General features: G+C 44.2%; 1 protein-coding gene across 4 annotated transcripts in view; it reads right to left on the bottom strand.

The window, feature by feature from the left end:
• DENND2B (DENN domain containing 2B) overlaps positions 1-25,513 on the bottom strand; it is a 191,218-nt gene extending 165,705 nt beyond the window's left edge. For 2 of the 4 annotated variants that reach the window (XR_012043076.1, XM_072865263.1), the window contains exon 1: positions 25,133-25,506. The gene's annotated coding sequence lies outside the window, so the exon portion shown is untranslated. Of the gene's footprint in view, positions 1-25,132 lie in introns of all 4 variants that reach the window. The other 2 variants (XM_072865267.1, XM_072865268.1) reach the window with 2 other exon arrangements.
• Between the last annotated feature and the right edge of the window lie 2,065 nt (positions 25,514-27,578).

The raw sequence follows: 27,578 nt of genomic DNA, 5'->3' as shown, positions 1-27,578 counted from the left end.
TGGCTCTGACTGCCCAAGAGGACCCTTCTAGGGCTGTTGACACTTGAGGCACCACTGTACTGCTGCGGGGCAGGCAGGTTACCTCCCCACAGCAGGAACCTGATTTCACCACACCCTGAGCCCTTCCTGCCAGGACAGCTCATGAGCACTGTGTATCCAACACCCAACAAGAGAAAGCTGGAAGAGACAGACACTGTTTCCTGAGCTCGTGTTGCTTGGAAATACCATTCCCTGGGAATTTGCCACATGCCAACAAAGCCAGTGTTGGAGCTGGTCTCAGAGAGTGGAAAGGCTACCTAAAGGATGATGCTTGGGTCCGTAGATTACACTTCTCCCTCCAAGCTTTCTCATCCACATGGATTCTGCACTTGGGCTTTTCAGCAGCTCTACTTAGCATTAAAAAAAAAAAAACAAAACACACCATACACTGAACCAGATTTATTTTTATGCTACTTTAGCGTGGTCCTAAAGAAACAGATTCAGGGAAAGCATTTTTTTCTCCCCTTTTCCAAAAATTATATTCACCCAAACTCTTCATTAACACAGAAATGTCCCTCTCTTTGGCATGCATAAATGTAATTAGCACACAAAGGGTAAGACAGCAGGATGCCACAAAAATACAAATACAACACTGTGCTTTTCACTTTGTTGAATTTGGTCCAACAAATAAAGTTCATCAGTGCCACCACCCAAGGGCAGTCTTGTGGGCTGTGCTGGTTTTAGCTGGGATAGAGTTAATGTTCTTCATAGTAGCTAGTACAAGGCTATGTTTTGGATTTGTGCTGGAAACAGTGTTAGTAACACAGGGATGTTTTTGTTATTGCTGAGCAGGGCTTACACAGAGTCAAGGCCTTTTCTGCTCCTCACACCACCCCACCAGTGAGTAGGGTGGGGGTGCACAAGAAGCTGGGAGGGGACACAGCTGGGACAGCTGACCCCAACTGACCAAAGGGATACTCCGTACCACATGACATCATGCTCAGCATATAAAGCTGGGGAAGAAGAAGGAAGGGGGGGACCTTTGGAGTGAGGGCGTTTGTCCTCCTAAGTAACCATTACGCATGATGGAGCCCTGCTTTCCTGGAGATGGCTGAACACCTGCCTGCGGATGGGAAGGAGTGAATGAATTCCTTGTTTTGCTTTGCTTGCGTGCACAGCTTTTGCTTTACTTAAACTGTCTTTATCTCAACCTACGAGTTTTCTCACTTTTACCCTTTTGATTCTCTCCCCCATCCCACTGGGGGTGGGGAGTGAGTGAGTGGCTGTGTGGTGCTCAGTTGCCAGCTGGGGTTAAACCACAACATGGGCCCTTTAGGAATCATCCCACCCATGCCCCAAAACAGTACAGGACAGCAGGCAGGACAGAGGGAGCCTGCCTTAATGGAAGCCTTTATTTTATCTTGCCAGACAGAAGCAATGCTTGGAAAGCTTTAAATGAAAAAAGCTGCAGGGCAGAATATGCCTATTCTGCACTAGTAAGCGTCTCCAGAGAGGAGCAGTCTCCATTACTCAGCAGACAACTATATGCCAGCAGAGGAGTTTACGGTTTAACCTTAGGCACGTGTGAAGTGTTATTACAAGGACTAGCTGGAACAGCTGCTGGGGTAAAGATGCAAAATGCCCTTCCCTGCCCACCCATACCTTTACAAGAAGCACAGAGGAGACACTGGCTTCTGCTAACTCAGCATGTCCTTTCCCACTCAAGTGGGCAGAAACAGTGGAGAACGCTGGCAGTCCTGGATAACTGTGTGAGGGAGGAAGGGAATGGATCCCCCACCCCAGCTGCAGAGGAGCTCTACCGTGGGACTGCAGGGGACACCAACAGGCAGAAGACAGCAACTCCAGCCTACCAAGACTCAACCCATTTCTCAGTCTGCCCCTCAGGAAGTGAAATGTTGGACTCCCCCTTGCTTTGGCTCATAACTCACAATTTGGCCTCCACAAAGGAAGCCCTACTGCTCCTTACTCTCACTCAGTAGTGCTTTATTCCCTGAGCTCTCTCACAGAGCCCAGAAGGACTTCTTACGTGGTAAATAACACGTGCCATCAGCACATCAGTGTCTGGCCCATGTCAGAGCAGCTGTCAGGGCCCCGAGTGCACCAACAGCCCTTAAATGCCCTGACCAGCCTGACCTGGGACCTCCAGCCACACTGCCGCTGCCCGAGGGCCCAGGAGTACAGTTTCAGCTCAGGCTGAGCCATGCTGCAGGTTTGCCTGCCCCCAGCCCTGTCCTTGCTGGGCCCAACTTGCTGTCTGGATTGAACTTGGACCCAGCTACTTCCTGTTGCATCTGCCCAGCAATCGCTGTGCTGCCAGTGAAATCTGTCACTGCCACCAACCTGGCCTCACTCGGGCACTGTGGGACTGCACCATGGTCAGCAAAGGCACTGTTCTGTCTGTGCTGTGGTCACCCTTGGCTCCTGGCTCATCCTCCCTCGCAGGACAGCCCTTGCTCTCTGCTCCCAGACAGTACCATACACACCACGCTCTGTTTTCATTTGCTGGTCATCCTCCCTGGCTTGATGGACCCTGGAGCATGATTAGGACAAGTATCACAGGATAGCCAGGGAGGCTGGTGTTAGAGGTGAATTTTGGAGGAAGGGGAGGTATCAGAACATCTTTTCCAGAGGCCTTCAGCACCTTGCTTTTGACCCATGGAGGAACTTAAGCAGCAGCAGCAGCTATGCTGGTATCAGAGCAGCTTTGGGGAATTGGGACACTGATTTTCCTGGTGATTAATTCCCCAGGGTAAGATACCAATCTGGTTCAGGCAGAGTTCAAAATATCCCTGCTTACACAATCAGATGTAGTGAACAGGAAAGGCACTTTTGCAAGCTAGCATCTTTCCTTTGATTAGAAATACTGCATCACAGAAACATACAATTTCCTGCTCACAGAAAGGGCTGATGGCTAAATTCAATTGTTCACACTTAGCAAGATTCTCAGCTATGCAGATTTTCCTAGCTAACCTGAGGGTAAAAACAAAAACTTAAAATAAGTTTGCTATCCCTGAGGAAACGAATTACCAAAAGCTTCTGCCATTTTCACTAAATGCAATGTGGCAGGGAGCTTCTTTGCAGCCCCACAGCAAAACTAGAACTACAACAGAGAGCTTTCCTCAGGATACACAGCAATCCTTGTGAGCACTCTGGCCTTGCGTTACTCTGCCTGTTGGGACCACAGGCTGGAGGCACTGGCAGAAGACTGGAGTCCGGTTTTGTAGCTGTTTTATTTTTGGTTTTGAATATTCACTCCTCGTTACACACCATCCTTTCAAACAAAGGAAAAAAAATTTTTCTTTTCTGTTCATTCATTTTTCTTTTCTGTTCTGAAAAGCAAAGAAATCCAGAGAGTTGATTTCTGCTAAAGAAAGACACCAATAATCAGGCACACTGTATGAACTTTCAGAAGTTATTGCAGGTTCTGCAGAGTGATGTAGTGATGTGCAAAACTAATACAAGCCAGAAATGGTGTATATGGTCAGAGAAGTTGCACATGCAAGCTTCAAATCTGTTTTTTTCAAAAGGGTATAAACTGCATAGGCACCTTCATAGTGGCTTCCTATACTATATGCCACCAGAAAACAAAGATACTGTTTCTGGATATAGATAATTGTGTTTTGGGAGAGGTACCATTTTACAAACAGCTCTCTACTTTCTCAATAACCTACCTGCATTCTTTGTTTGTTTCAATTTTCAGAAAGCAGAGATTGCCTTAAAAAAAAAATCACTATGCTACAGGGATCTAGAGGAGATTGGGACTAAATGATCTGGATGTTTCCATGACTTAAAATGGACAAGAATATTCAAGCAAGTTGAATTGCTTTAAATGTTTTGTTCATCAAAAAGTAAGATTTGGTGGTACAAAATCCACACTGAAATATTTTGTAAATAATTAAGGACATGTTTTTCTGCAACATTTTCTAAAATGAGGTGTATCAAGATTTCATTTCAAAACAAAAATTGTACTTTGAAGTTTAGTTGGACTTTAATTTCAAAATTAAAAATTACATTTCATTTGACACAATGATTCAGGTTATATTTCCAGAAGAAAAAAAACAAGTTATCCCAAGGTGAATTTTCCCTCCTTTTTTCCAATTCAGATAGGGTTATCCCCAAAAGTCAGTGAAGTCCATGCCTCTTAGCAAAGTACACGAGTGCTAACCTCACTGCTTTTCCTGTGCTTAGCAGTAGCGTGCACACGCAGAATCCAAACTCTACCTTTTAATTAGAATATCCCTCTGCTAAAAAATATGGATTTCTCATTAAATATGTTAGGCCTGTAACAATCTCAGCCACCACATGGCTAGTAGCAAAGTTTTGCTTGCTTAGTCAAGTAAAGAGGCAACACCTTTAAAATCAATGAACCGGTCCATCTGCAACAATTCATATCCCACATAGCAAACACTGCTTTTCAAAAAGAAAAGCCATGGAGAAAGCCTTGTTCATTAAAAGAAAACAAACTGTACTCCAAGTCTCAGGCAACATTGCTGTTTCTCAAGAGCTTTACCCAAAGTCTACTTACTCAAACCATTAGAATGACAGTCCCTTATTTCAACAGACTTCAGCTCAAACACTGTGTTCTGGTAGGTATTACATGTCATTACACACAATGGTTTCATGAGACACCAGGGAGTTTTACTGTTCCTTGGTAAATCTGGATAATTTATATTTTCTTGCTAAAGTATACACAGTAAAGTATACCTCACCCCACCACCACCCCCACCTCCCAAAAAGTGTTGTCTCTGTAAATAGCCTTCCAAAGGTCTTGCAGTGTCACTGCCTACATATTCTGTTTTTGAGGGATTGGTTTTTGTTTTTTTGGGGTTAGGTTGTGTGGGGGGGTTCCCCCACAGAAGAAAAAGAGGGGGCTTTGCTCACCAACACTGGCCTCTCAAGCCTTTGGTGGTCATTCTGGTCAACATGCCTACAAAAGACACACTCATGTTCTGTGTGAAGACAATATGAGAGTTAATAATAAAGGGCAAAAGTGGGCTAGCATGGGTGCCCTGGGAGTCCCACAGGTAGTCCAGGTTTCCAGGAGGGAAACCTGGAGGAAGAAGAGAGATCCTGTCTGTTCTGTCCATGAGGACACCTTTGGGGCTCTAACATCTATCTGCAGTGCTCCATTTCAACACTACATGCTTGCTCAAAGAACCGAAACTCAGTTTCCCCAGAAGATACTCAGTTCTGCAGATACTTGTACATAATGGTGACCACATTCAAAAGGTCTTTAACATAATAAAAAAATACATAAAACAATGCTCAGCAATGAACACAAGCCTTATGGGAACATAGGCCATTTGGAACTGAATCCAGAAGTTTAAATCATTAGGTTTCTGGATATGGTGAAATTAGCCTGCGAGCAAACCTTCCCAACAAGGTTCACAACACAGGAAAGGTTGGGACTAGGAACAACAACAACTGCAAGAAAATAAAGTTTCTGAAACTAATCAGGTATTAACCATTTGAAGAAGATTATGTCAACTCCCCATATGTGGGTTCTTTATCAGAAAGGGTGAAGCACTATGCTCTCAAATAACAGATGTGAATTGCACATTGATTTGGATTTAAGATACATGTTCTTCCATTACTCTTCCCAGGTTCCTGAGAGAGACAATGGAAAAGGATTCCCAGTGTCAGAGGAATCTCTACTGAGGGCTCAGTTTATACAGAGTCAGTGTATTCCACCTTCCATACAGAAACAGAATTAAGTACTTTACTGTGAGCTTTTCTAATACAGCAATAAGATTCAAGTACTTTCTTGATAAAATTTAAAAAAATCCAACAACTCACAGTACAAATAGCACAAGAAAAACTAGGGCAGGTGCATGACGCAACTGAACTGGGAGGATGTGGAGACAGAATAAAAATATTCTTCAGAGGAGTGCGAAGCCAAAGGCAAAAAGAAAGATGACAGAAAACAAGGGAAAAAAAATAATTTTAAAAAAAATCAAACTGGAGCAGTTTGGAAGAGGTCTGTATACAAAGGGGAGTGCCACAAACAAGAAAACAGAAACGGAAGAATTTTTAAGAACCAAAGAGATGTTCCCCTAGAACCCTCTTGCCATCAAATCCAATGTTAGAAGCTTTGGGTCCCAAAGGTTAAAACATGACCTGGGCACAGACCCCAGTGAGCTATAACTGCAGAGACAACTCCAAATGATCAGTGAGAACTGTGAAGGACCAGGAGCATCCACTACAAGGAAGACTGAGAGATAAGGCATATGCCACCACTGTTTTCTTATCAACCTCTTCACAAACAACTTACATGATTTAGCATATTTGATTGTATTCAGAAATATAGAAACAGCCTGCTGTAATGCAGGCAGAATACAGAATATTCCACAAGATTTTTCTATTGCTTCCTGCAGAATTCCCGTTTGCTGGCTGGAACTCAAGATCCTGGGATTTGGCTCTTGATGCATCTCCTTGATCAAGTATGACCTTTTCAGGTGCTCCCCTGATGCCAGCTTGACAATATTTCCAGTGTCTGTTGTAAACAGTCTCTCTCAGATCACACCTGTCAAAGGTTCAGTTGTGCTCCAAGGCCACAGGGCGGCTCCAGTTCAGAGAAAGTTTGCTGGAGGCATTAGCCGTATAGCAGAAAGCTGTGCTGATTGCTCCCCGATAAAAAAATGAAAATGCTTCATGTCCACATGCATGGATTTGTTGGAAGTAGTTTGCCCTGAAATTTGAAAGGCAAAAACTTGTGGCACAATCAGCTCAGTGCCAATTACACACTTTTATAACTGATGCCCAGCTCCTTCAAAGAGCTGAATTTCTTCAGCTGGAGAGGCCAACAGACCCTCTGTTCTCAGGATTTTGATGGGCAGTGTCCTGAAGTTTTACAAAAAATATGGACACGGAAAGCATGCCTCTCCGTTTCTTCCGTAGGCATTATCCTTGTGTGAAATTAAGCATAAAGGTTTTCACTGGACACATGCTTAAGGATGAGAACAGGAGTTACAGCAGGTTTTGCTCTGTCCCCTTAGGCCTCATACACAACAGCTGAGACACACTAGCTATAATCTCCTTAAAACTATTGCTGCTGATGCAGTTTCCTCTGACCGGGGAGGTCAGGGATATTTTTTGGCCAAGAACCTTAATGACCTAACAGCACTAGAGACAAACCTTTTTCAGCTATTTGTCTGCATTCTTCAGGCGTGAGGACAGGAAGAAGGGGAAGCACTGAACTATGTACAGCTATGAAGGAAAGAGACATTCCACGCTACAAAGCTATTCAAATTAGCATCTCATTTATATTCTGCGATATAAACATAACTTCTCTCCCATACACGATGGGGATTCCCATACATAATTTTCAAGACCAACACTGCATAAACCTGCTTAGAGCCCAGTCACCCCACAACCTTTGAGAATTGCTAGAGGGTGACATTTGACCACTTTTTTTGTATACTACCAATAAATGGATGAAGGTTAACATGTATTTCTCCTCCTGTCCACTTCTTATATCTACCTTTTTCCAATCAAAAAGGGGCCTTTGTTATTGCTTACACACACACAGTTTATGCATGTAGAAAGACCAAGAAATCTGGCTTCAATCACTAACTGGTGCTTGTAGACAACACTGGAATATGAATAAAGGTAATAAAAGTCAGCCAATGGAAAAGACATCCGAGGAGATCATGGAGTTTAGTGAACAGCATGGCATGGACGATGAAGGTAGGTATAGAGACAAAATGTAAGGAGAAGTAGAAGATGAGGTAGGAGGGTGCTATGCCACCTGGATTCCTGCCAATGCCAATAGGAATGAGAGATGAGTTTAGATAGACAGCCAGGCCTGTCTCCAAGCTAGAATCCCCAGCGTTCCCAAAAGAAAATAGGAGTGCATTTCTCTCTGTTATTCATGCATACTTTAGAAACCTCCAGAGACCGCTCTGCAAACTGGAACGCTAAAACAAAATGTCAAGACAATAAATGGGGCATTGAATCTCTGCTGTTTGCTAGAGGAAGGCCTTTTCTGACTTGAAGGCAGTACCTTGTTTTCACTTCATAAACAGCAAAGCTATGCAGAGTAAGCGCTGTCTTTTAGAATGACCTAAAAGATAGAGTGGGGCAGCACAGCATTACTTGGCTGGATCAGTTACTTTCAAAAATTTCAACATTAAATCCATCCTGCCACAGGTATATCTTAGTATTTTCCTGCTATCTATTCTGTAGTGTCATAACAGGTACATTGTTAGAGATACTGAGAAATAGCAATAATCCATTTTATTTTTTATAGTCGAGGAAATTAATTCCAGTTTCAACTCTGCTCTCAAACTCCTAATCTGAGAAAGTCAGAACTGTTGCAATATATCAGCAGTGAAACACTTAATGTTTTGTTCTCATTTACAGCGTAAGCATTTAAAGCTGAAGGCAGGTCTACCTTCCCTTTTCTTTGAACAAGAGAAATTCACTGTCCTTATTTATCTAAACACTTTGCTTGGAACTAAGTTTAATTTCTGGAAGAAAATAATAGTACTTATGCAAGAGTGGTAAAGCAAGTACCTTGTTAAACTATGGTGAAGTATCAGAGAGGTAGCTCTGTGGCCAGAGGACTCAAGACCCCAGCTCCATCCTTGGCATATTAGGCAACTCCAGTCATGCAAGGAATTTTATTTTCCTCCCCTTTGATTTCTTAATCTACAAAATGGAGATACTGGCTAAAGTCATTCAAGGACATTACAATATTCACAGTTTCATCCTTTGCTTTTATTTAATGTTTGAATGAAACCAAAAAACCTTGCATTGCACAATAAAGACAGTTGTGCCGATACATCCATTTTCCCCATAAAAAGCAGTTGCTGGGTTTGTTTCCGTTTCAGTTAGGCCTCTAGCCCACTCTGACTCCTTAGGAAGCTCTCCTAGCATTGACTTAATTCCACAAAGTGTTCAGCACCATCAAAATAGCGTATTTTAATCATGTTTCATTTAATAAAAAACTTTCAATTAGCTCTAGTAATGGCTCTGATCAGCTTTGCAAAGCACTTTGGAGAATTGCAGTGAAAAGCACTGTATTGGAGATAGGTATTACCACTTGCACAAATACGACCTGAAGACTTCAAAACACATACAAGAAACAACTTTATGCCTTCATTGACTCAAATGCTGCTCCAAGTCATATGATATTCTTAAAGGAAGAATTTCAAAGCATTTAACAATTAATAACCTTGCAACATCTTTGAAAAATAAATACTGAAAAGTAGGCACTCGCACAAATTGCTTCATCTACTGCTGTCTCTGGAGCGAAGCATAATACTCATTTAACAGTACAAAGCCACAGAAGTATAGAGGGCACGAAGGAAAAAATATTATTGTATCCATTTAGAGCAAGAGGGGAAGTTTGTGGAGGCAAAAGGGCAGTTAACCAAACCAGAATTTAAATAGCACCCTGTGCTTGATGCCAAATTGGTCAGAAATATCCCATGTTTCCAAATTTGGTAATCTTCCAAGGAGGAGTCAAAAGCAGCAAGTCTCTGTAGGGGTTGGTAAGGGTAGAAGGGAAGTTTTTTCCTGGTTTGATTTACTGGCTAACTTAATCTGTACTGTTTATGATTGTTTAATAGTGTTGGTGGGCTGAGCTTGTGTTATCTTTAGATGACACTTTAATGTTGCAGGGCAATCATTATTACATTCTTGTGATCTCAGAGTGCCTAGCACGATTGTTTAAATCTAAGAGATGTAATAACTCCTCAGGCAGACAGGCACAAGTGTTAAGTCACTTTAAATCCAGCACCTGATCCACATCTTACTTGAAAACGATGGTCTCCAACAGGACCCTGCCCTCAGCTCCTTGCTGGACCACTGATACATGTCTTCTCTGTTCAGGGGACAGATGCCATATGCTGAATCACAGAACCAAACGTGCTCTTGGGAGGTCTCCTACCCACATAGCAAGCCTTTCCCAGTACTGTTTAGCTCATGAGAAACTGTTTAGTCAGAAAGTCTTAGAGGACCTTGCAAAAACTAGTTTCCCATCACACGCCTTGATTTGCCAAACCCACTAGTCTTAATTCAAAGGCAGATTCCACACTGCTTCCCACCCTGCTGAAAAGTTTACATTATTCTTTAAGCACAGGTAAAAGACTGTCATACTGGGATTTATTTTTTTTTTCCACCCCTTTTACATTCAGTGTAGTAAGAAATACTCTGAGAAGCAGGGGAGTGGGATGCAGGCTACTTTTCTTAAGCAGTCTTTCAAACATCATTGCAGAAAAGACTGAGATTCGGCCTGACAGTAAGGAAGAGCACTGTAGGTGGTAATCGCAAATTCCAACAGGAGCATGCTCCTCACCGTGCAGCAATTCCCCCAGGAGCTGCTTTCTAGACAAATGGAGCAGAAAACCAATGTATTAAAGGCATTGGTTTTCTTACAACTGCGCTCCCAGGTGGACAACAACTGGGCATCACTCAGCCTTAGAGAAGGATATATAACCCTGATCTTGTTACATATCAGCCATGGAAAAAACGTATGTTTGTCCCTGTTTTTCAATTCACTTGCTGTTGCTACTAAGCATAGTACAGAAAACAATCAATGGATCAGGTTTCCAAATGGGAAACAAAACCACTGGGAAGATCTAACTTCATTTTCACCTTGTTGAGAGTTTTTTCTACTACTTCACTATCCTCTTCTAAGACAGTATCTAACACAGTATCATGCTGTTTGTATACACTTTAATGCATTTGCATTTTGCTGAGATAACTCAAGTATTTATATAGTTCAAGGTTTAAACTCCTATTTCCCCTATTTTGAACAACATACTTTACAAAATATAAAAAGGACAGACTCATTTTCAGGATTTTTTTTCTGGCTCAAAAAAAACAGATGGGGTTTCAGTCCCAAATATGCAATTGGCATTTGGCCCAGTGTAAAGACATGCCCAAACCGCCTGAGGATGGAGCAGCTGTGGGGCCAGGGGGCAGGTCACAAACTGCCTAAGCCAAGGAGACTGCAGAAGAGATTCCCTCAAGCCATAGAACAGCTCTGAGGAAAACAAGCAGCAAGTATACTAAAACCACCTCCATTCAGTCTTACGATACACAAGTTGAAAACACTTTCTGTCCCCTTAGTGTTCCTTCTTTCCCCATCTGACTCAGAAATTGCCACCCAGCCTGGCCTCTTTTTTTAAACCATCTCCCACCACCAGCTTACAAGGAAAGGAGAGAGTTTCCAGAGTAGCAACAAATCTAGTATGGTACTGAAAGAAACTTTTGGTAAATACAATAAAGTGCTGTCATGAAAGATCAGCCAACTCAGCTTGTGATCCAAGCTCTGTGGAAATGTCTACATGAATGCAGAAAAGGACCAGAAAAATTACTGGGAGAGGAAAAAAAGAGCAGCTCACTTAGCCTGCCTGCATCCTTTCCACAACAGAGGGGACAGGAGAAAAGCTGTTGTACTGAGCATGAGTAAAAAGACACTGCAGAAACCAAAGCACAGTTGAGGATGTAAATAAGGCTCCTGTTATCTGCTTATTCTCCTCCTTTTGCATTTTATCCACATAGCTCAAAAAAAATTTACCCATGTGCAATCCATTTACACTGTACAAAAATGTATTTTGGAAAAGTTGCAGCTAGGTTTGCTTCAGGGGACTGAAGTCACTCTAGCAATTCAAGCAGGTGGCATACATAAAAAAATAACAGAGTTCCTACAGAATCCAAGGCACCTCAGAAATAAGGTTATTTGAAAGGTTTTTCAGAGAAAGTGTTATCTAAAACCCAATTTAACCTGAAAACTTTAGAGCCCAGTAAATGTGCAAGAGAGACCTATACATCATTTCCTATTAGGTGGCTGCCAAACAGATTTGTTACACATTGAATAAAGCAGTAAAACAAGGTATTTATGTGGCATGTTTAACTGTAAACATATTTGTACTATTTTGTTTAAATGAAAGTGTAACCTGACAGATGCTACAATCACTGGACAACAGGAAATGTGACAAGAAAAAGGAAAGTCAGAACTTCTGCTGCATCACAAAAAATAACATAACAGTGCCCTTGCACAGTCCTGCTTTAATAGGCCTATAAAACCTATAAGCTTTGAGCATCTAACAGGAGTGCCCAGCTGGCAGCTGGTGAATTTTGAGGTGCCTTGGAGGGTCCCAGCAACTTCAAGGGAGTAGTCTTGAATACTCTTTGCTGGGTCATACATCATTGCTATTCCTTCCCTTCAGGGCTTCACCTCATATTTAGCAAAGGAGCACAGCTGCAGCTCCTTCCAATGTCAACACCTTTTCTTTGCTTGGCTAGAGGTGTCAGTGCAGAACAAACACAAGGTACTGCCTTCTTAAGTTCAGAGCTCCCCAAGTCACATGCACTTTTCAGGCTCTATCTTCTGCTCACTGAAACTGTCATCAGCCTTCAGAGTGGAATTTCAGCCCATCACATCTTTTCCAGGTCAGGAAAGAAATGCAACAAACTGCAAAGGTACATGTCATAACAAATAGCTTAATACAAACATCTAGTAACTTTTGCTTCTTTAATGTGCAGATCTCAGGAATACGTAGGGAGGTATCAGTTATTCCTTTACAGATGCACAAAGAAACTGAGGTTGCAGGTAATGGACTGACTTAAAGGATCTCTGAGCGAGTGAACAACAAAGCAGGGAACAGGACAAGAGATTTGCAAGCTAGTGTCTCTTTACCTGGATTTACATCTTTCTATAGACATTGTACTTAATAGTAGTTGCTTCTGAAAAAGAAATTATTCTTTTGGAGAAAGATGAGCGTGTTCTTCTTTATGGGCGATTATGGCCAGAGTGGATAAAAATCAAAGGGATAAGAGTACAAAAACACTGATGTTAGAGGAAAGCTGTTTTCTTCTGAGTTTGAGAACAAAAGTAAAGCAGATCTTTTGGGGTAAAATTGTTTTAAGAAAGAAGTACTTTTCTGTTTCAGTAGAGGTATATACAGACACGTATAAGTATCTTTAATACAAGGAAAACATTGAAACAATAAGTTGCTGAATTTTGCTTGCAATACTTAATCGCATTCCTAATGTGAAGATCCTGAGTTCCCTCTAAGAAGAGCATGTGGATGTTTTATTGTTAAACAATTAAGCCAAAGCCACACTGAGGATTTTTGTATCTGGTTCAAACTGACTTTAATGGAAAATGAGCATCTAACTCTCATAAGTGACTTAGAATAAAACACGCTCTGGCTTTTTACACAACTCTACTGAGATTTTCTATTTGAATCTAGCCTGGTTAAGGCTTTGTAGAGAGCTGAGAACCCATAAATTAAGATAGGAAATTGTGAAGGCAGAAAGGGTCTTTGTCTCCTCCACTCCCTGGTCAAAATGAAGTTTAGGGATAACTGAAACATCTGCTGTGCTAGCTTGTGTATCAAAGCTAACCTCTGTTTACATCAATAAAAAGGGTTTTATAGCTAATTTAATCAGCATACTGTCATGGTTTAACCCCAGCTGGCAACTGAGCACCACACAGCCCCTTGCTCACTCCCCACCCCCAGTGGGATGGGGGAGAGAATCAAAAGGGTAAAAGTGAGAAAACTCGTAGGTTGAGATAAAGACAGTTTAATAGGTAAAGCAAAAGCCGTGCACGCAAGCAAAGCAAAACAAGGAATTCATTCACTCCTTCCCATCCGCAGGCAGGTGTTCAGCCATCTCCAGGAAAGCAGGGCTCCATCACATTAACGGTTACTTAGGAGGACAAACACCATCACTCCGAAGGTCCCCCCTTCTTTCTTCTTCCCCAGCTTTATATGCAGAGCATGACATCATATGGTACGGAGTATCCCTTTGGGCAGCTGGGGTCAGCTGTCCCAGCTGTGTCCCCTCCCAGCTTCTTGTGCACCCCCAGCCTACTCACTGGTGGGGTGGTGTGAGGAGCAGAAAAGGCCTTGACTCTGTGTAAGCCCTGCTCAGCAATAACAAAAACATCCCTGTGTTACTAACACTGTTTCCAGCACAAATCCAAAACATAGCCTTGTACTAGCTACTATGAAGAACATTAATTCTATCCCAGTTAAAACCAGCACAAATGCTGCTTGGAATATTTGTGAAACTATATGGATAAGTTACTATCTTTTGAATACTTATGATAAATATACTCTACATAAGATGTAAAACTGGGATGCACATTGATGTTTGAGAGTGTGTCTTTGCCTCTTGGCATAGATTGGGGGTGGGGTGGGGGGGGGGGCAGGAATAGTAGATACAAAATCACAGAATCATATAGGTTGGAAAAGACCTTTACGATCATCAAGTCCAACCGTAAACCTAACACTACCAAGACCACCACTATACCATGTCCCTAAGCACCTCATCCAAACATCTTTTAAATACCTCCAGGGATGGCGACTCAACCACTTCCCTGGGCAGCCTGTTCCAACGCTTGACAACCCTTTCAGTGAAGTAAAATTTCCTAATATCCAGTCTAAATCTCCCCGGCGCAACTGGAGGCCATTTCCTCTTGTCCTATCATTTGTTACCTGGGAGAAGAGACCGACCCCCACCTCTCTACAACCTCCTTTCAGGCAGTTGTAGAGAGCAATAAGGTCTCCCCTCAGCCTCCTTTTCTCCAGGCAAAACAACCCCAGTTCCCTCAGCTGCTCCTCATAAGTCTTGTTCTCCAGACCCTTCACCAGCTTCGCTGCCCTTCTCTGGACACACTCCAGCACCTCAATGTCTCTCTTGTAGTGAGGGGCCCAAAACCGAACACAGTATTTGAGGTGCAGCCTCACCAGTGCTGAGTACAGGGGCACGATCACTTTCCTAGTCCTGCTGGCCACACTATTTCTGATACAAGCCAGGATGCCATTGGCCTTCTTGGCCACCTGGGCACACTGCTGGCTCATATTCAGCCGGCTGTCAACCAACACCCCCAGGTCCTTCTCTGCCAGGCAGCTTTCCAGCCACTCTTCCCCAAGCCTGTAGCATTGCATGGGGTTGCTGTGGCCCAAGTGCAGGACCTTGCACTTGGCCTCGTTGAACCCCATACAATTGACCTTGGTCCATCGATCCAGCCTGTCCAGGTCCCTCTGCAGAGCCTTCCTCCCCTCAAGCAGATCAACACTCCCGCACAACTTGGTGTCATTTGCAAACCTACTGAGGGTGCACTCGATCCCCTCGTACAGATCATTGATAAAGATATTAAACAGAACTGGCCCCAACACAGAGCCCTGGGGGACACCACTTATGACCGGCCGCCAACTGGAGTAAACTCCATTCACCACCACTCTTTGGGCCCGGCCATCCAGCCAGTTTTTTACCCAGTGAAGAGTACACCCATCCAAGCCATGAGCAGCCAGTTTCTCCAGGAGAATGCTCTGGGAAACCGTGTCAAAGGCTTTACTGAAGTCTAGATAGACAACATCCACAGCCTTCCCCTCATCCACTAGGCGGGTCACCTTGTCATAGAAGGAGATCAGGTTGGTCAAGCAGGACCTGCCTTTCCTGAACCCATGCTGGCTGGGCTTGATCCCTTGGTTATCCTCTACATGCCGTGTGATAGCACTCAGGATGATCTGCTCCATCAGCTTCCCCGGTACTGAGGTCAGGCTGACAGGCCTGTAGTTCCCCGGGTCCTCCTTCTGGCCCTTCTTGAAGATGGGCATCACATTCGCTAATCTCCAGTCAACTGGGACCTCCCCAGTTAGCCACCTTGTAAAATAACTGCCACCTTGTAACCATAAATAATGGTTATGACTAAGTCTCAAAAATCAAGCATAAGTAGATACAGAAGAACTCATGCTTTTCAAGAAAAAAAAATTGATTAACATCGTCTCTCTCTATATACATTAGTCCATTAATAAATATTTGAGATTAAGTAGTTAAGAAACATGGTATTAAAAGCCTAAACTATCCTGCTAGTCTCACCACATAATCATACAAATTTTGAAGTTAAGTAACTTCACTTGAAATCACCTTCTAGTTGAAAAAAAAAAAGCCTTTTGAAGCACTGAAGGGCAGCAGCAGTATTGTTGTCTCAAAAGCACTACTCTGGGTATTTATTTACAGTTCAAGATGAAATAAAATATTTTGCCTTACAATATTTTTCTGATTTTCCTAAGACTTAAGCTGAAAATGGAAAGAAAAGGTTTTATCTGTTCCCAGGATTACCTTTTTGAACCTTCTCATCTGTATTGATGCTTCCCTCATCTACCGAAGTTATATGCAGTCTCACATTCATTCACATTTTGCTAAGTGCTTTTAGATTTACAAATGAAAGGTGCTACACTGCTGCAACATCTCATAATCTTTCTGCCATTGTCCAAATTCAGCTCCTGGTTTTTATTGTCATTTGCCCTACTCCAGAAACCACTAATCTTAATTTGCTTCAGAAGCCCTCATCCTTCAGATTTTAAAAATCCACATGATAAAGCCCAGACATGAAAATAACATATCTCCATTAGCCCCAGGTGTAGGATTCCCGCATCCAGTTTTTAGAAGTTATGGAGGTAAGCCCCTTTATTATATATTGGAAAAAAAAAAAAATCTCATTTATGTCAAGGAGTCTTGGATTAAAAAAAAATCTCATTGACTATCCAACATTTAGGGTCATGCTAAGCCTCCACAAAAAAAAACTTTCTTTCAAAACAGCTGACATGTATTTGTCTTTTACTCTTTGCCTAACCAGGGGGGGGCAGGGGATGGACGGACACAGATGACAGGTGGAGCTGGATTCAGAAACAATTTGAAGAGTCAAAGCCAGAAATAAAGTGCCAGGTGAGGAAGAGTTGAGTAGACACTGACTATATAATTCACCTGGTCCAATCACACTGCTTTGTGTGGTCTCCACCCCAGCCAACCTTCCAACTACATGTTTGTCCAGGCTGGACAAGCAGATGTGGTTGCCAACCTGTTCTGCTGCAAAGCATACGGGAAAGGGAAAAGAAAGTTTTGGTCCAAGACAAAGCACTAAGCTATCCAGGACTGGATTCTTGCTGTTTTATCTGTTATCCATGGGCTCATGAATATGCATGTCCCTCAAAATTCATTACATATTTCTCACATGAATAGGCCACTGAACTTAATTATTCTGTTTCCAGAGCATACCTCCAGCCTGGGAGCTCAGATACACTTCTGCAGGTCAAAAAGCTCTACTATCTCTCCAAACTTAAGAAGAAAGAATCTGGCCTATTCTATCACATCAGTCTATCCACAGTAGTTCTGGGTCAACACTAGTATGCCAAAAACGACAGTCTGGTTCATCTCATACTCTATGTGCAAAATTATGCTCTCCGCTAAAAGTAATGATAATGGATTGAGCCATTAATCTTCAAAAGATAAGTTGGTTTCACCCAGGGCAGAAAGTAAATTCTCTCATCTTTCTTATAGGCTGTGCTTTTATGCCAGGTATTAACCTCTCCAGTTTTTCTGTTGCCAGAAATATCACAGTATACAACGATCCACCCAATTGAAAAGATAAGACAATCATTTCCCTTCAGCCATATATCCTGGAGTGTCCCCTCACCAGGCACAATCTCATGGAGGTGGATGGATAAACAAACAATGTATTTTTCTCATAACTTTTTACCATCCACGGTTATTCTCTCTCTGAAGCATGTGCTTGCCGCTGAAAGCTTCATGGCTCTCTTACTGTTTCATTTGGGAGACATCATCTTAGCTGCACATTCGTCAACTTCTCTGTTAGTTTCTCCAACTCAGAGATAACTGTCTTGCAGGGAGAGAACTCAATAGCAAATAAAGCCAGAAATAAAGCTGAATCTCAATCAAATCTTTTGTGATACTGGTTTTAGGGTGCAAAGCACAATCTGACATCTGTCTTGGTGTTCCACTAGATACAAATCTGAACATCAGAAAAAATGGCCAAGCAGAGGAATATGTCACCAGCTGACTTCTTGCAGCTCAAATAGCTGCTATCAGACAGACAAGAAGCCCCGATACTCACAGGCAAATGAAGACTCTCTCTGTCACCATTTATCCCCTTTGTAGGGCCTAATGAACGCCAAGCCACAGTTAAAGTGGTACCCACAAAATCTAGATCTTGCATCCACATACAGCCTGCATGCAGCAGCAGCACAACTAGAGGGTATGACACATACAGTTCATTAAAGCACAGCTGCTGGGTTTGGAGTGCTTCAAGAGGGAGGCTCAAGGGCTAAAAGGGGAAAGAAGGAAAGAAACATACTAAGAAAAGCCAAAGAGAAAAGAATGACAAATGTTTTTCTGGGAGCTAACAGGCAAGTTTCACCAAAGCACAGGGGTTTAGATGAAGCTTTACTTACATGTAAAATGGCAGAAGTCTGAGGGCCCTTGCCTCTCTTGAACTTATTTTTTCTAAGGAGTTACCTGTGTTGTCCAAGTTAACATAGCCACAGGAAAAGCAGGACAGGCTAATGAAGACTATCCTCAACTCACCTTGGCACTGCATGAGAAGGTAGCTGTGCCACCCAGCAATATCCCCCTTCACCTCCTAGGCCTGAGGACATCTCTGGAGAGAAAGACCAGTTCCTCTGCTGACTGGTCTACAACTATGGCAGCAAAAGTCTCAGAGAGTCCTGCTCAAGGTGTTGGTTCAGAGGATAATAAAGCACTGAGCCAATCAGCAGGAAACCCCTCAGCACCAATCCCTGGCACTGGGGAGGGGAGAGCTTGAGCACAACACCTGTGGAAGTGGGGAGGAGGCTTAGAAGATATCCTGAGGTCTGTTAATACCAAAAACAGACAATCAAGGTTGTGCTGTTAAAGCTCAGAAGCACCCACGAGTGTCACGTGGGCTTCTGGACAAGACAGGTGCTGAGTAGGAGACAGCATGAGGTCTGTGTGCCTGTCCTTGGCTTTTCTTGCATGGAATATTTTTTTAAACATTATAATTAAATAATTCAGGATATTTACTCATTTCCACAGGAGAAATGGTGATGGATGCATCCCTAAAACACTAACAGAAATATGTGTACAAACCTACAGGTGCACCAATTGTATTGATGAGTACCGAATGCTGTTTTAACAATTTTGGAGACTGTTAAGTAATATTTACAGAAGGCCTATAGGGAGGTTCAGATTATTTTAGGCCTCTTCTTTTTGATCCCTTTCTGTCCTTTCCTACTCTGATCTTGCCTCTTGAAATTTCAAGTCCACCATTTCTTACACAGTTTGAGTGGCATGGGGGATGTTATGCTCAAAGACTAAAGTTAACAATATAGCAGGGATATAGCAGGTAGTAAAATGTAAGTTGTGGTGTGGAACTACTACCCAGTTTGCAACCTAACAGTGGAAATAATCAGACCTTGCCATCACACAGGAGATTTGGTATGCTTTTGCACTTTGTTGATCTGTCATATCTTCAAAACAATATTCCTGGTTAATGAATCTCATTTGAACAACACTGGCTAAGAGTATCCTGTGAGCCTAGAGCCAGGATTAAGAGACGAGGCAAACTGGAAACTCCAATTATTACAATCCTGTAGCACAAATGAGACGCACTTTCACACACAGCGAGTCAATGTGCCCCATTTTTCTTTAGCACACTGTGCCCACACAGAAGGAAACATGACTTCAGGCCAAATATATTTTCCTTTCCAATGACCTTGTGTGATAAGAGTTTCCACCAGGACAAAGGATCAAAATCATTAGAGCTCCTCATTCATTCCACCCTGCCTTGCAAAAACTATTTGCACTCCCTCAAAGAAGTAACAATGTTGAAAGCAAAAATGTCAAGAGACAGATCCATCTCCTGACTTGAAGAACTTCTCAGAACAATGAACAGAGTCCATGTCTGGAACATCTGCTCCTCACTGAAGAAGGATTGCGAGATCTTCCGGGGCAGCTCTCCTAAAGTACTTTGGTCTCTGCCCTAATACTTGGAATAGCAGGCCGAGCAGGGCACTTTGCACAATGCTAGCTGGTTAGCATCTGTGCCCTGTGACTGTATGTCCCATGAAGACAACTAATCTTTTTCTTAAGGGGAAAAAATGCAAACCATTAATTCAGTGTGATGACCCCATCAAAATGATGAAATGAATAATAGTATTAAAACTTTACACAACGAGTGTTTTTAATAATGTGGGAGTTAGGGAATAATGTTAAATGTTTCAACTCAAAGACCTGGTTTCCTGTGTTGGCACCAGTGCTAACACTAAATGTTCATACATCAAGCATTTTTACATCTTCATTTTAAAGAGAAATTAGGAGACAGATACACTTAAACTGAAATAACATCCCGTTCCTGTGCGTGTGAACACACACAGGGTGCATTTCTGACAAAAACTCACTGTGCTTTCAATATGTCCTTAAGGACTTCTCCATTCGCACAAAATCACTGAAGTCCCAGCTACACTGCAGCGGCTGACAAGTTTTCAGCAGACAGATGCAGCTCAAACAAACATATCTCCAAAGAATGGTGAAAGGTGGCAGTAAAAACAAATGCCTACTCTTTTCGTGTGTTCCTCAACCTAACAAACACACCTCCAAGGTCAGAAGCTTGCAGCAGAACATATCAAAAGCACTGGCTATATGAATTGTAGCATTCATTTACCTGAACAGTTCTAACTATCTGGGTATATGCTCCAGACAGAGAACAAAGTTAGGTTACTCTAAACACGTTCACTGTGGATTAAGCTAATGCAGTCTTCTTCCAAAGCAGGTTGGCTAAGAATACAAAGTTACAGACCTCAACTGATGAGTAGGAACTCCTACAGGAACTCAGTCCAACTCAGTCACCTCTATCTGTAGGCTCAAGCTCTCTGCAACTAAACTATCATATCTAATTTCAAACTCTGGTTAAGAGCAACAGACCCAAATAGAAAGGCATACCCAACCAAGAGGGTGGTTTGGCCATGAAGTGTTAATGTACCAGCTGATCCCTATCTCTACAGTTTGTGGTAAGGTGGACTTCAGAAAGTTCAATTGCTAATGCAGAAAAAAAACTTTCAGGCTCAGTCCCTAGTGAATAAAAAGTTTCTAACAAAATCTGACAGCTGTTCAAAGCCTATATGAATGAAAAGAGGGCTTAAATCTGATTCTCCATGAGCAAACATCCCCATTGTTCAAATCAGTCCTCGAACTTTATTTCTGCACACCCAAACAGCAAGGACTGGGAAAACGGTAGCTACGGAGGAAGGATCTTCACCACGGCCCCTCTCTACCAGGGCACAGCTCTAGAGCAGCACAGGAGACCAGGATTTTAAGAGTCTGCACGGCACCTTGTAGGTGGGCAGGACTTCTCTTCCATGGCATTTAACTTGACACATCTCACCAGCATAAGGCATTTCTACATGAAAGAGAAGCAAGATACAGGAAAAGATTTTGCAGTCAGATTCGGGGTAAAAGTGACGAGTACTAACTCTCAGCTGATGTACATACACCCGAAAAACATATCCAAAACTCTTCTCAAAAGGGGGAATTTCAGGTCTTGTAGGGTGTGGCTCTCCAAGGCTTGGCAAAGCCACTTATAACCTCACCAAAGTTCAATATGACTATGAGTGTTTACAAGCACAAGGACTAGGCCAAATTGAGAATGTAAATATTTGCATTCAGTTCCCCAAACTTGCCTCTATCTGCACTGCCAACTAAATCCCAACTGCAGACCAAAAAATCTGAAAAGCAACAGTTGCACACACTTTACAGCATAGAGACAAAACTAACACACATAGCACTCGGCACTGGGGGGAAAAAAAAAAGTAATTCATAATCTAAACTGAATTTATGTTAAACAAGACATCAGTGAAGTTTGGGCCGAAACTTGACTTGACTCAGCTATCATTTGGTAAATTTCAAAAGTCTGATCAGTCCAGATTTTGGTCCTCTGCCCTGCAAGAGACTGGGTTACATTAACCATATCTAGATTACTCAAGACCCCATAGATGACATGATGGGTCTAGCACACAGTGGTAACTTTGACCTAAACCACATTCTCTTAAGCCATCAAAAGCAAGAACTTCTATTTTCCAAACAGATCATAGAATCACTGAATCATAGAATGGTTTGGGTTGGAAGAGACCTTTAAGGGTCATCTAGTCCAGCGCCTCTGCAGTGAGCAGGGACATCTTCAACTAGAGCAGGTTGCTCAGAGCCCCATCCAACCTGACCTTGAATGTTTCCAGGCATGGGGCCTCTACAGCCTCTCTGGGCAACCTGTTCCAGTGTTTCACCACCCTCCTTGTAAAACATTTCTTCCTTGTATCTAGTCTGAATCTACCCTCTTTCAGTTTCAAACCATTACCCCCTGTCCTATCGCTACAGGTCCTACTAAAAAGGGCCCTACTAAAAAGTCTGTCCCCATCTTTCTCAGATGAGTTGAGGAAAGTCTTCTCTGGATCCAAAACAATTTATTTAACAACCTCAGTCCCATATTCAGAATTTACTTAGGATCCCAAATCGCCTTGAGTTCTCAACATACACACTGTTTGGTTGGTTGGTTTTTTAAGTTTTACCCCAGTTCTTTTAGCTATAGATAAAGATGGCAGCCAGGGATCCATTCAAGAGAGCTGTGACCTCCCACAAACACAGATCCCGAGCGATACACCGTATTCTCAGCTGCCAGTTCCCAGTCCTTCTCAGAAAGTGTTAAATGCCTTTCAGTCCTACATCTCCATTGCAGACACTGGAGGGAATCAGAATGCTAAGCGACTCACCAAGACCAGGATTTTGTATTTTTTTTGTATGATAAGAATTTGGGCCTCCTCACTCCCACTACTGTAAACTAACAAAAAGTCCATCCTCTCCCTCTTCAGTTAAGTGGGAAAAGTACAAACCTGGTTCTCCAGCTTTACTCAACTGTGGGAAACTTGGTTTTGCTCTCCAGTTAAAAGCAGACTCTACAGCGCACTTCACAGTGACCTCTTCACAAGGGGCTAGTATCATTTCTTTAAATGCCCTTACACTAAAAATAGTCCTGCTTCCTAAACATGAGTGCTTAGCAGTTCCAGGCATTCCAAGATCCTGCATACCACTTTATTTTTTTTAAACTGGCAACTTTATTTAACCAGCAATTAAAAAAAGGAGGCCCAGCCACCCCAGTGATTCTTCCCAGAGGGTCTTAGATGTTTATGAAACACAATGAAAACAATAAAGTGGATAAAATCATGCTATTCCATCAAGTTCTTGGCAAGACTTCCCAACCAAGAATAAATTGGCATGGTACATTACAGTCAACAGATTACACAATGGTTTACAGGGTCACCAATAATAAGGGGTCACACGCTCCTTAAAGAGCTACAGTATATGTTAAAAGTCACTTGCTTAAAGGGAAATGGCAATGCTTGGTCCTGAGCTCCTTGGAGCAAATTCTGGGAGCCACAGCACAAACGTGCTGTAAGGGTAGAAGAGGACCGAAGGCGCCTCTCCTCCCCAGCGCCAGGAACAGCAGTAACTACACTGAGCAAGCTGGCTGGGGGAGTTTAGCACCCTGAAGGGAGCAGAAGAAAGCTAGGCCAGGTAGGACTCCCTTATTTCTGCATACGAGAGGAGAACACATGCTAGGTACTTTTAGGAGCACGACAGTCTCCGTGCCCCAGGGAGGCCCAGCACCACCCACCCTATCACCCCTTCCCAAGGAGCCCTGCTCCCTACTCCTCCATACTCTCAGAGGTAACTGGTTCCACCCCAGAAGCAAGATAGCAGTCTCCTGCCAGGCTAGTCGCTCTTAACAGTGTATAGACCGTAGCTAGCTTTAACGGGTGCTCGACTACATTCTTAGGTAACTTGATAAAGTAATCATATAAAGTAATCATAACAGCTTAAATGTGTTGCAGTTTTCCTTTAAATAACTAATCTTAAAGCAAGAGGGAAATGAATGGTCAGAGCCATAAATCTTACTCTCACCCTTCAACCCGGCAACAGATTTCCACTATGCCACCTGCATAACCTGATCATCAAAATAAAAGTTAAATTTTGACATTCCTAAACATACATGATTTTCTCAAATCTCACCTTAAACGTAAAATACTTCCACTTTTACGCTGTGAACTTACTTATCCTTCCACTGTATGGAATATTTTCATCTGCTGACTATATATTAATCATGAATAATCAAAACATTACCAAGTCTCAAAGGCAAATCAACCTCACTTCAATTCATCCTACTCTGCATCACCAGAAATAAGACTACAACTAACAGTTTCATGCCTTATCTTCCACAAGTTTTGATCACTCTAGGTGGTTTTTACTGGATTATTCAATATCTGGCCAAACTAAAGACTGACTACTCAGAATAAAAATGAAAGAAAACCTATTCCCCAAAGTCAGTGCAACAGTAAAACAAGGGTGTAGAAAACACCGCTATTGACATACTCCATGCAATAATACTATGCATCCGGCTTCATTTAGCTTGACTACTAAAATTCAAAGTACATTAGAGTGATAAAACTGAAGTAAACATAAGAAGGCTCTCTCATATCTAGCCACTACTCTTTGATTGCGGTGACCCGCTGCTCCTTAGTAAAGCAAACGCTTGGTACCAAGCCAAGAGCAGTACATCTGATTTTCCCACCAAGTGAACGGCCGAAGCTGCTCCCTTAGCTCTTCAGCTAAATCTGTCTTGGGATCCTAAAGTCTTCCGCTGGAGTCCAGGTGGCTCCTCTACTCTTTTCAACACGCATGCAAACATTACAGCCGGCTGGTTAGACGATGCGAGTGGGCACTGGAAGGGTAAAAGAAGTGCCACAGCTCCCCTTCTCTCTCCAGATCAGAGCCCCGCGCTCGGCGGGCTGGCTCCCCAGCCCGGTTATAGTTAACCCGGTCTCGCCGAGGCGGTCTCCTGGGCTCTGTCCCTGCGGGGTGCCTCTGCCCTCGCCACCCACGCGAGAAGAAACGTCCCGCGAGGCACAGCGGTGGCACGGGACGCACCAGCACGGGAGCACCGACCCCCCGCTCCGCCCGTGTGCCCATCTGCGCTCCCCCCGGGCAGGGCAGGGACCCCCGCCAGGGTCGCGGGGCCGGCCCGCACCGGCAGGGCCGCCGGCGGCTCCTTTGCCGCGGGGACTCCGCGGTCCGGGGAGCCGCAGGGCCCGGGGAGCCCCCGGGCCCGGGGAGCCCCCGCCGCCGCGCATCCCCGGCCCGCCCCGCTGCCGGGAGGCGGGCAGCTCTCAGGGCACAGGGACGGCGAGCCGGAGCACGATCAATCGTTTCTCCCCCCAGCCCCGCTCCCCTGCCCGGGTCCCCAGAGGGGACCACCGCCCCGGCAGCGCGGCTCCCCGGCCCTTACCAAGGCGCGCAGGGGTGCGCTCCCTCCGCCGGACGCCTGCAGCCCCCGTCCCGCAGCCCGGGCGGTTGTGGCTTTTTTGGAGAAGCTGGGAAGAGGGAGAGAAAGAAAGGGGGGAGGGAAGGGGGAGGGAAGGGACTGAGATCGAGGGAGAGAGAAGTATGCAAAGGCAGGAAGTGGAGACGGCCACGGCCAGTGCGGGAGATTAATGGGAACCAGTCACCCGGCAGCCAACAAAGAAACCTGCTCCCCCAGCGCAGCCCGGCCCGGGCTGCAGCCCCGCCGCGGCCGGGCAGCCCCGGGCGGCCGAGCCACCGCTCCCGCCGGCAGCGCTCGGCCCCGGCCCCGGCCCCAGCCCCGGCCCCGCGGAGGGGTGGGCGCCGCCCCCCCTCCACGGCCCCAAACCCGGGTCCTGGCTCGGCGGGAGGGAGGGGAGCAGCCCGCCGGGGCCGGGCAGGACCGGCCGGTCCGCGCGGAGATGCGATGGGCAGAGGAGGAGGAGGAGGAGGGGAGAACCGAGCCCCCGTCTGACAATCTTCTTCCTCCCTCTACCCCAGGGGACCGATACCGCTTATTTTTTTATTTAAAAAACTACGAGTGCTGGGCTCCTCTCCGCGCGGAGCCGCTTGCGGGGAAGAAAGGAAGGAAGGAGGAGAGCGAGCGGCGCTTCCTGCGCTCGGTCGCCGAGCAGATGGTTTCCATCAGGGCGCCGGGGACGGGCGAGCCCCCGGGGCGGCGGGACGCCGGGAGCCCGCGCTTTCCAAGCTCCCAGGGTAGCTTCGGAGTGACTGTACCTGTGGAGGAAGGGGGGAGAGGGAGGCAGCGGCATGCCTCTGAACTTCATTCCGGGTGCCACGGTTCAAATCCAGCCTGCTCGGACCAGGTACCGACAGCAGTTTTGCAATGCCCTGCTCCCTGGGGAGCAGAGCCCGAGGTGCCCCGCTCGGAGGCAGGCCGCAGCCAGGGTCCCTCCGCACGCCAGGACACAGGGCAACACGCGTACCAGAGGGCTTCTGCGTGGCACAAGCGATAAAGCACACATACTCCACGCAGGCCACAAACAGCATCGTGGGGGCCAGCTCCCTGGCACGCCTGTCCATGTGCTGCTGCCGGTGTAACAGATGAGAAACCCGCACAAGAGGTTTGATATACAGACCATACGAAAGAGGCAGGATGCTAGCTGCTAGCAGAACCATAAGTATTGCAAATACAAAGACTGCACCTAAATCTTGAAGTATTACGTAAGCATTTATAAACCAAGTCGCTTCACAATATCTTAACCAAATGATAATAGGAACAGAAGAAAAATAAAGAGAAGAGCAACACGTGTGTTCTGTAACTGGAAATACAAATTCCAGCATTGCACATTTCTTGAACTTTAAGCATATGCTTACTTTCCTTCCATTGACAGAAATGGGACTGAAACGGTGCTCAGCGTTGGACAAATGCTTATGAGCTTTCCTACACAAGGATACTTCTCTGAACCCTGAGCAGAGTACTCAGGATAAACTGTTCTTGGCTTTCTCCACCTCATCAACAAATTAAGATATATTGTCTTCAGATATTCTGATCCGTCATCCCACACGACAAGGAAATCTGGTGTAAATGTCCAGCATTTCAAAGACCTCCATTATATTTCAAAAGAGTGAACGCACAGGAAGTAAGGGTAACTCTCATCTGGATTCTGATGTGAATGTGTGTTTCAAAGCAAAAGCTGTTTCAGCTGTCAGCCTTCTTGGGACAGATGTATTTACTCAGCTGCAAAAGGAGTACTGTGTCACCGAACATCAAAAAATGGTGGGAGTTTAAATTTCAACACACAAGGAATAATTTGCCTCCTGAACAACAAGCTACTGCTACAAGTACCTGGCAGGAATATAAAATGAATACAATTTTCTTTCCCTGTTACGAAAATGACATAGGAGGGCCTTTTCAAGTATATTTCACAAGTGCAGCAAGATAGCAAACCCATCCACCTCTCCGGGAGATCAATGATAACAAGGAATGATGCTCAAAGAAAGATGCTCAACATCCAATCAAGCAGGAAGCAGTCTATTCTGGCTGCTTCTCCAGCACATCAAACAAACATCTTAAACATGCTACTATTGCTTTTATCAAATATTATTTTTCTCCCCCGTTTATGTTGCATTCAGTCCCCCAGACCTCAAGCAACTTGGCAACTGCCTAAATTTTCCTTTGACTACAGGAGACCCAACCTAAAATTAAGTTGTATTTGAACACTGAATTGGGGCCTTCAATGTGTTTTAATGAACAAGCAGCCTCTGAAGGGCTTGTTTATTACAGGAGCTGGCTGCTGCTCTGGTTAAGCAACTGGAAGATGATAATAAAATGTAAAGTAGGAGAGGATTATTTTTCTTGTTTGCCAAACAGATTACAGCTAGCAAAGCTCCACAAACAAGAATTAAGGACTTGAAAAATCAGGGCTTAC

Source organism: Ciconia boyciana, chromosome 6, assembly GCF_034638445.1.
Source record: "Ciconia boyciana chromosome 6, ASM3463844v1, whole genome shotgun sequence".
Classification (NCBI taxonomy): Eukaryota; Metazoa; Chordata; class Aves; order Ciconiiformes; family Ciconiidae; genus Ciconia; species Ciconia boyciana.
This window is presented reverse-complemented; position numbering and strand designations above follow the sequence as displayed.